This window comes from Tachypleus tridentatus, chromosome 4 (genome assembly GCF_004210375.1).
Source record: "Tachypleus tridentatus isolate NWPU-2018 chromosome 4, ASM421037v1, whole genome shotgun sequence".
NCBI classification, from domain to species: Eukaryota; Metazoa; Arthropoda; class Merostomata; order Xiphosura; family Limulidae; genus Tachypleus; species Tachypleus tridentatus.
The window spans coordinates 91099301-91110206 of NC_134828.1; the positions used below are offsets into that span (position 1 = coordinate 91099301).

At 35.2% G+C, this 10906-nt stretch overlaps 1 protein-coding gene across 3 annotated transcripts in view; it reads left to right on the forward strand.

Annotated features, from left to right (window-relative positions):
* LOC143249675 (semaphorin-2A-like) overlaps positions 1-10906 on the forward strand; it is a 328919-nt gene that overhangs the window by 52095 nt on the left and 265918 nt on the right. The gene's annotated exons all lie outside the window — the stretch shown is intronic.

The window sequence follows — 10906 nt, forward strand, 5'->3', positions numbered from 1 at the left end:
GAATACAAATTGTGTTACGATTCTCAAACTTTATTCCGTAACAATCGAAACAATCGAAAATGTGTTTTCTAAGTCCATGTAGTAACTGTTAATTGAAGGCCTAGCATAAAAAAAGGCCCGACATGGCCAGGTGGTTAAGGGGCTTGACTCGTAATCTAATGGTCGCGGATTCGAATCCCCGTCACACCAAACATGCTCGCCTTTTCAGCCGTGTGGACGTTATAATGTTACTGTCAATCTTACTAGTCGTTGGAAGGGGATGATAATTACTAGATGCCTTCTCTCTCTCGACTTACACTGCTAAATTAGAGACGCCTAACGCAAATACACCTCGCGTAGCTTAGCCTGAAATTCAAAAACAAACCTACCAAGTCTTCTTTCAACCTTCAGTAGGCTCATAACACCCATGGATTTCTGTTCTTAACACCCCGAGAGTCCTCGGTGATATGAGTGAACATTTAATCGGCTTATATGAGCGCAATAGAACAAAAATATTGTTAACATAAACCACTTTCTTATATTTATAACACAGAAGTTAGAGACAGTAGAGTATTGAATTAAAATGAACCAACTGGGTTTCTAGTACTTTCAATATTTAATGACAAACATCTGTTCCCATACGAACCAAAGATACTATCAACTTTCCAAAATGCAATAATTAAACTATAGAAATTAAGACGGGGACTTAATTATGATGAATCGAGTGTTAAAAAAAATATTAGTCGACGTGTTTGGTTTAGAGGAAAATCATATTGGGCTGGATAAAAAAACCAATATTTTAGCGTTATAAGTCCATAAAGTTAATGCTTTCATACTGGGGGTTCAGTAGGCTGGAAGTGCTTGATATATATCCAGTTGACTATTTTTATTTTATGATAATTTAGAAAGTGTTCACAATAATCTTAATATTGTTTGAGCAACTCATTTTATCATATCAACTGCAAGTAATAGAGTATCATCTGACCAGCAAAGTACGAAAACCAGAAGAATTAATCACAATTATAATTACACTGTTAATAATTAGTTTTAGTGACTCGAAAAAACAGATTTATAAAAACGAGAGTTGAGTTTTGGAACTTACACTATGAATTACATCAGTATGGACGTTTTTATAATAACTGATAAACTTCCTGTTTAACGCTTAGTGGATATTTGACTGACGTCCTTAATGAGTAAGGGAAAACTCGATAATGCGACGTAACATAACAAACTACGACGGCGCAGATAGCCTAGTTGACTTGTGTCATAAAACGCTAAACCAACCAACCAATCAAACTACGACAATAATATTTTAATAGTAACTCATCATCTTTGATAAATATTTTATGATAGGACTGAAAACTTGCTATGAAAACCGTTTCATTTGTTTTACTGTGTCCGCAAGTCATTTGACAATCTCGAAAAGAATAAAGCTGCAGTTGTCAAGATAGAGAAGACTAGTCGTTAATGACAGCGAACAGACCGTGTGCATCAATCTGTCAGAATTATTTCGCTGTTTATCAGGAATTGCTCATTGTTAAGCTTGAGGATTTATAACGCTCAATTTCAGGGCTCGATACCCGCCGTGGACAAAGCATAGATAACCTATTGTGTAGCACAACACGGTAAGATACAGAAAACAGTTACCTTTAGTGTTTAATGTTTTCAGTATCGTTCAGGAAATAATCATTAGCGCCATCTAGCAATACAAAAATAAACTATTGACATTTTGACACAACTGATATCCAAGACTTTTTTTTTTTTACAACGTCAGTTTTAATTTTAAACGAGCTGCTTTCCTCATTACATTCTAAATTCCTACTTCTATAGATTCGTAATGTGTCACAATGATCACATGTTTTTAAATAAATAGTTTTTCATTATATTTTCTTGAACTTGTCAGTGAACGCCACCTATACTCTAAGTATGTTTGCGGGTTTTTCTTATAGCAAAGCCACATAGGGCTATCTGCTCAGCCCACCGAAGGGAATCGAACCCCTGATTTTAGTGATGTAAATCCGGAGGCATACCGCTGTACTAGCGTGATCTTGGCATATTGACTTTACAAAATCAAATTTAGAGTGGATGTTGTAATCACCTCGTCTGAAAACTCACAAAACCTTATTATACGTTTCGGCTCAGTAACTTGCAACGGAGAAGTAAACCTTAAAATACTGTTCCTATTGAACAGACGCTGTTTCATATTTTTTACAACCCACAAATTTATTTGAGGGATATATGCGCTAACTGTCCTAAGTGTTGAAGTGTTATGCTTGAGGGAAGACAGTTAGTGGAAATAACTCACTAACAAATCTGGGGTACTTTACAACAACCAATAATGCTCAAATAAATGAAAGTTGAGTACGTCACCCTAGCCATCCAATCAGTGCTAATGCAATACTATACAGATTAAAATAAACAGAGAAAAATTCACAGCACCGATCTATACATAAAGGCTTTGAGACTCTCAGTTCGGTTTTTGCAATGAATGAGCGATATCAGATATTCTGATGAATTTTATTTTTCGGTACAAGTTGTCAAAAGGATTATAAATCTACTGTTTCTAAAAACCAGCTAAACAGCAGAAATTATAGTATTATACTATTTATAAACATTAATATTTATTAGTTTGTTTGTTTTTTGAATTTCGCACAAAGTTACTCGAGGGCTATCTGCGCTAGCCGTCCCTAACTTAAAAGGGTAAGACTAGAGGGAAGGCAGCTAGTCATCACCACCCACCGCTAACTCTTGGGCTACTCTTTTACCAACGAATAGTGGGATTGACCGTCACATTATAACGCCCCCATGGTTGGGAGGGCGAGTACGTTTAATGCGACTGGGATTCGAACCCGCGACCCTCGGATTACGAGTCAAACGCCTTACCACGCTTGGCCATGCCGGGCCGTATATTTATTAGTATTTTAGAACAAATAATATGCCATATAACTATTTTTCTTCATAGAATAAGAACGTTAAAATTAATGGCTATTATATTTTCCTGTCATGTAACTAAAAACTATAGAGAAAGCTTTTACAAAATGATTCACTTCTTGCAGCTCACTAAAAATGATTACCGTCGAGTCAAGCTTGATATAAGCAGTGATTGGCAATAGGAAACCAAACAAACTCAATATGTCTCTTGGTATGTTGTAAATAAATGGCAACAGATGGTGTTACGTTCGTCAAAAGTTTGTGTGCTATGTGTTTTCTCAGTGTAGCGCTGCACACACACACACACACACACACACACACACAGACTATTCCCATTCTGTCCATCGTTGGTGAATCGAACCTTTCGGGGGTCGTGTACGTTATAATAAGAAAAAAAAAATCATAAAATTATTTCTACATTAACTAATGATTTACTCATTTTAAATTTTGCAAAGTAAACACATTATTTGTGATGACAGTACGTTCTGGTCGATTTTACTGCGTTATATATAATCACAGACTACTGTGTCTTAAACAATAAGTTTTGATCGGTTTTACTGTGTTATATATCATCATGGAGTACTGTATCTTAAACAATACGTCCTGGTCAATTTTACTACTGTATCTTAAACAATACGTCCTGGTCAATTTTACTACTGTATCCTAAACAATACGTCCTGGTCAATTTTACTACTGTATCTTAAACAATGCGTTCTGGTCCATTTTACTGTGTTATGAGTACTCGTTTAAGAAAAATTTAATTTCCAACTTAATTCACCCGACCAAAAAAATAGTTCGATCCTTTCCCTTGTTCTACGAAGTACAAAATATAAAGCTTTTTTTTTCTTACAAGAAAGAAATTTTCCTTCACAGTTGATTGATACTGTTTTTAAGGATTATTTGAAACTCTGTAATTGCTAAAATTAACAAACATGTTGAGACTAAAGAAATCGTTTATTGTATTCTACCTTTTTACTGGCAAACACGAATGAGAATGAAAGTAAAAAAATTAAAGCAATTTTGAATTTGAATAAAAGATATCCACAAATTAAGTTTAGACTTGTTTTCAAACATATATATCGTATAGATAATTACTTTAAAGTAAAAGGATTCTGAAACGCATCGGTCTTACGTCATCTAATTTATATGTTCAAGGTGTAACCATGGTTATGTGGGTTTTATAATTCATAGTTTGAGTTCACGAACCAAAGAGTATGCGCAAAATACCGAATTTAATCAGTTACTTCTTACTAGGCTGTAATAGTAACATAACATCTAACGACTTTAACATCTTGGGAAGTAAAGTTATTAAAGAAGTGTTTCTGTGCGAAAGATTGTGTGTGTGTTTTCACATAGCAAAACCACATCAGGCTATCTGCTGAGCCCACCGAGGGGAATCGAACCCATGATTTTAGCGTTGTAAATCCGTAGACATACCGCTGTACTAGCGGAGGGCTGTACAAAAATGAGCCTGTGGATACAGTAGGCGTGTCCTGAATTAAATATAAATCAAACAACGTCAGCTTTGCTTCCAAAATCTTATACTTTTAAACTTTAAATATGTTCCAATATATTGTACTGTGTGGTATGTGTGTGTGTTTTCTTATAACAAAGCCACATCGGGCTACCTGCTGAGTCCAGCGAGGGGAATCGAACTTCTGATTTAGCGTTGTAAATCCGTAAATTTACCGCTGTACCAGCGGGGGACTGCTGTGTTGTACATAATTACAGATTACTACACCTTAAACAATGTATATGCTTTTATCGATTGTACTTTGTTGTACAAAATCACACGCTATTCACTTTAAACAATATGTTCCAGTAAACTGTAATGTTGAACATAATCAGACTGCTAAACTTTAAACAATAAGTTCTAGTAATTCGTATCGTGTTGTACATAATCAGAGATTACTGCACCTTGAACACTGTATGCTCTGATCGACTGTACTTTGTCACATATAATTACATATTCCTCATTTTCAAAGTTTAACTCTGCTCAATGCGATTGTGTGATATATGTCCATAGATTATTGTATATCAAACATTAATCCGTAATCGATTATATTATGGTGCATATAGGCATTAACTTATGATTAATTTCATTTTATTATATACGATTATTGAATTACTACATGTTAAATCGAAATTAATGTGTCATCGAAAGCACTGTGTTATATATAAGATAACAGATTGTAACTGTGCAATAAACATTAAACTAATATATTTTAAACTGTGTTATGTCTGTTACCATTGGTCAATGGTAACATCTGCAGAAGTATTCTCCATCCTTGCAAGGCCAGCAGAAGATGTCGACCGAAGACTATTGTTCAAACTGCCACTCTTAGCGAGACTGTGACTGCACAATATTTACTCTTATTTATTTCAATGCGGGGTCGATTTATATGACCAACTACATGATCTCTTTGCACTTGTTTAGAGTATTTGTACACTTAACACTTCTAACTATCAATAGTGTGTACATCGATCTTAGCTCGCTAGGAGTTTTGAACTAGATATATTTCTATTATGTCATTTTTTTCAGTTTTATTTTCAAATACACTAGTTGAATTTTTTTAAAATGTTAAGGAAATAGAACGTGAGATGGCAGCACAAGCTAAATAACTTACGTTCGCTTCACTGGAATAGAGAATGTTGTGGCTATTGCTACATTATTTTGTGACAAGTTTTAAAACTGTAATTGATAGGAGACTTTGTCTCCGAAACGTTACATAAGCGATGTTTCATATTTGCACCAGTTATCATCTAAGGTTTTTTCGATCATTAATTACCTTTATTGACACCCAGCCCTTTATAATTGGTTAGTTTGAACTGATGTCAATATTACGTCATTTATTTAAAATATTTTGTATTATCACAAGTATAAAACTGTTGTTTGTCGCACCGTTGCAGATTATGAAGAAACACAGAGCACATGATGTATCAACCACTGTTGCTTTGTTTCTCATAAACTCAACCTGATTGTATTACTACATTTTCATTTACTATTTATCAACAAGGTAGTTATCTTGCACTTTTATCTATCTCCTAAATGTTAAGCCATACTGCTAAGGTTCGAGCAGTGTCTTAATAAATACGACTCTTATTGTTAGCTGTGTGACAGTCAATCTGTCTCCTCAGTTAAAAGTTGCGGTTGCCACTGGCTGGTTGCCCTCAGGTTTTAAACTAGAAATGGCTACGTCTTGAGTTTAAAGGTCTCTGACCCAGCCGTTCAATCCTTGTATCGCATACGTATATGTAATGCTAAACACTATAAATATTTTATTTTACATGAATTATCCTCCATAATTTTACTGACAAGGATTATTTTATTATTAGTAATTTGCCAGTATAAAAATAATATTTTGATAAAGAAACCTTGTTGGAACACTTAGTCAGGACTTACCTTTACCTGTAAATTACTAAAAAACGTGGATCTAAATATCTTCGATAACTAAATCAAAGATTACTGTCATTATTATTTATCTTTTTTATGTCTACTTTTTTTATAAAATATGTAAAGCTTTGCATCTGGCCACGTAATAACTTTAAAATGATTCCGCAGAATGTGGGTTAAGGCGTTAGACTCGTAATCTTAGGGTCGCAGGTTCGAATCCCGGTCGCACCAAACATGCTCGCCCTTTCAGCCGTGGGAGCGTTATAATATTATTCATTGGTAAAAGAGTAGCCCAAGAGTTGGCGGTGGGTAATGATGACTAGCTGCCTTCCCTCTAGTCTTACACTGTTAAATTAGGGACGGCTAGTGCAGATAGCCCTGGTGTAGTTTTGCGCGAAATTAAAAACAAAACAAACCAAACTTACGTACAAACCGTCTTAGTTTCAAGCTCTGTGGATGGAGGCTCGTAAAAGAGAGTTACTACCAAAGAAAACCTGACGTCCAATTTTTACTTGTAAACGAATAAAAATGTTTTAACTAAATAATTATAAATATTGACGAAACAACACGAAATATTAATGCCTTTAAACAGAGTAGAAAGTTTAGTATTAATATTTTTAGGGTTAAGAAGCTAAGCATTAAATATTATTTACTTTCCACAAGATAAAATATTTTGACTAGATAATCATAAATGTTTAAAAAATAAAAACGTCAAAAAAATACAAGTTTCCTATCGCATAATTATAAATGCTGAATATTATAAAAAATATATAAAGAAATCTTTTAAAAAAGCAACAGGTTTTGGCTAGATAGTTCGAAATGTTGAAAAGAAAACATGAATACAAAATCTTCTGTACATGTAAAATAGTTTTAAACTAAACATAACATATATATCAAGAGTTTGTTTCTTTTGTTTTTAATTTTCGTGCAAAACTACACGAGGGCTATCTGGGATACATGTCTCTAATATATCAATGTACAACTAGAGGGAAGACAGCTAGTCATCACCACCCACTCTTGGGCTACTCTTTTACCAACGAATAGGTTTATTGACTGTAATATTATAACGCCCCCACGGCTGAAAGGGCAAGCATGTTTGGTGCGACAGGGATTCGAACCCATGACCCTCAGATTAGGAATCGAACGCCTTAACCTACCTGGCCATGCCCGGCCTATGAGAGTTTGTTTTACTTCACCATATAGTACGTCACATATTCTATTTCCAATTTTACTTCTGGTGAAAAATAAAAGAAATATCTATTACTCCGTTCAAGAAAAAGCGGCACCTCTAGGTGTTGCGCTAAATTTGTGAAATATTACGTCCCAGGTGGCGCTGATGAGTAAAAATAAGCCACTCAACCCCATTATTCAGAATATTTTTTTCAGATTTGAAGTTCTTAGTTTTAGAAGTTTCATTGTTACCATCTTCTCCAGAATCAATGTTACAAACTTGCTTTATTCTAATATAATTATATTTTGACCTGTCTGGTCACTTGACCTTCACATTGGCCTTCTGTCTCCATTTTCAACAACATTTCTTCTTTTCCAATTAACGTGATTTGTAATATTTGATCATGAATACTAAAGTAAACAGCATATACAAACACCACAGTTTCCTTTCTTTCAATGTTTATGTTGCTGTCAAGACATTTTACAGATTTTACTTATGAATATATATTTTTTAATAAGAAAATGTAGCTTTCTCAAATTACGTAGTCTGGCGCTTCCAATCTGTTTCTCGGCTTTGACATTTTTTCCCTCAATTTGGGTCATTTTTTCGCCACCAGGGGTTTTAAGATGTGCACATTTATGTACACGGTAATAGTCTTAAAATTTAGTTCCTGAAAACGGAGTATAAAAGTTCGACCAATTAGCACCATGGTGACTCAGCGATATGCTTGAGCGCTTATAACACTAAAACCAGGGGATTCAATACCCCTGGTGTGCGCAGCTTGTGTACATGAAAGTTATCTATGGATTGTATTTTTGTTAGGTAATAACAAAAATTGGAAACTTTATGAGCAAAAAAATTGGGTTGAGGAACCAAACACGAAATCTCCATTTCTGTAAACGAAAGTAGTAATTTTCGACTAGATTACAAATTTCGAGAAAGTAAACACGCAATCTTTATTTTTATAAATATAATACAAAATTCGGGCTAAGTAATTACAAATGTTGAAACGTGAGCGCAATTTTTTTGTTTCTGTAAACAGAGCAGAGATTTTAGGCCAAATAATTACAGATTTTGAGCAATTAGACACCAAGTCTTCGTTTTTGTAAACAGAACGAAGTGTTTCAGTTAGATAGTTACAAACGAAGAAAAATGAACATAAAACCTTCGTTTGTGTAAGAAGTGCTAACTTTCTGTTATGTAATTACAAACTGTAAACAACTTATAATAAAGAGATGTATTTTTCTAGAAAATAAGCACGTTTTGAAAATCAAATGAAAAAAAAAATCATTGGGCAGAACTTTGTTTGTTTTTTTGGAATTTCGCACAAAGCTACTCGAGAGCTATCTGTGCTAGCCGTCCCTAATTTAGCAGTGTAAGAATAGAGGGAAGGCAGCTAGTCATCACCACCAACTCTTGGGCTACTCTTTTACCAACGAAAAGCAGGATTGACTCCCACGGCTGGGAGGGCGAGGTTGTTTGGCGCGACTCGGGCGCGAACTCGCGACCCTCAGATTACGAAGCGCACGCCTTAACGCGCTAGGCCATGCCAGGCCTTTGGGTAGAACTAAGCTAGCACATTGTGTAGTTCTGTTAAACAAACAACGTCAGTACCACCGTGCCTAAGCTCCTTCGATGGAAAGATGAAAATAAAAACACTACAATGCTGTGGGAATTGCAAGATTGAAAGTTTGGGGAGTAAACCTCTCAGAATCTTTGCTTGGCTAGAGATAAACTCTCTTCCACTTCAATAAAAATATGACTTCTGTATGACTATCACCTTTACTATACCTTATTACACATAAAGGGAGAGAATTATAAGTTAGACTTATTTCAAACTTTTTAATATGGCATATATATTCATACCCGCTGAACAAATCTAAACTTTATTCTCGGTTGGTCTAATTAGAATAAACAGGATATGGAATAACTTTTTTTTTTATATCGGATTGTGTATTTTACTTATCTTTGTTATTCGGTGAAAATGTTGAATGCTGGCCGTCTGCTTGTGCATATGTTAATTAACAGAACGCATAAATAGCTCGTGCTCCATACGTTCTTGTATCCAACAAATGGAGAGAACATTTCCTGGTGTTTATTTCTTTGTTTTTGAATTTCGAGCAAAGCTACGTGAGGGATATCTGCGCCCTAATTTAACAGTGTAACACCCACCGCCAAATTCTGAGCTACTCTTTTACCAACGAATAGTGGGATTGGCCGTCACATTATAACGTACCCACGGCTGAGTTGGTGAGCATGTTTGGTATGAAGGGAAGTCGAACCTGCGACCCTCACGTTACAAATCGATCGCCCTGACCATCTGGCTATACCGAGCCGTTTCGTGATGGGGAATTTGATGGGACAGAAATACATTTGCTGTAAACAACTTTCGATATCAAATAGTTGAACGTCCTTATTACAGGTACCGGTGCTTTTCATGAAGTTAATAGCAGTGCTTATATAAACCAATTGGGGTTTATGCGATTCTTTTATTAGCGTCGGCACGTTTTTTGGAGTCCGGAAAGAACACTCTTTGCCTAAACTTGGGCTACAACAGTAAGTTCACTAAACGAGTGCAAACTGCAAAGCACGCGATTTCAAATAGAGGGAGGTCCCTCACCCCATTAGAAAAAAACACCAGATAAACTCCCAACGTAATTTCTGTTACGGCTTTTTTTTTTTTTTTTTGTTAATGTCATAGAATATAAGTGATAAACTTTTGAAGCCACACCCAGACGGTAGCTGTTTTATTACAAGTGTTAGGTTAATTAAACCTGTTTTCTACAGAAGAAATACGCAGGTTTGAAGAGATTTTGTGACATTCATAGAAAATAGATATAATAATTACTGCAAAATTGCACTTGTTTTATATGTATCCAAATAGGTTATTACTTGTTTTGTATTTATCCAAATAGGTTATTACTTATTTTGTATTTATCCAAATAGGTTATTACTTGTTGTGTATTTATCCAAATAGGTTATTACTTATTTTGTATTTATCCAAATAGGTTATTACTTATTTTGTATTTATCCAAATAGGTTATTCTAAATGTAAAACGTTTGTTTGTTTCTCTCTTCATCAGTCTGGCATGGCCAGGTGGTTGGGTGCTCGACTCGTAATATGAGGGTCACAAGTTCGAATCCCCATCGCACCAAACACGCTCGCTCTTTCAGCCATGGGTGCGTTATAACGGGACAGCCAATCCCACTATTTTTTGGTAAAAGAGTAGCTCAAGAGTTGACTATGGTTGGTGAGGACTATCTTCCTTCCTTCCTTCCTTCTAGTCTTACACTGCTAAATTAAGGACGGTTAACGTAAGTAGTTCTCGTGTAGCTTTGCGCGAAATTCAAAAAACCAAACTTACGGTTTTTCAGCACCGTAAGTGCTCGATCAAGAGGTTAAGTAGGTGCTGTGGGTTAATTAACTCGGT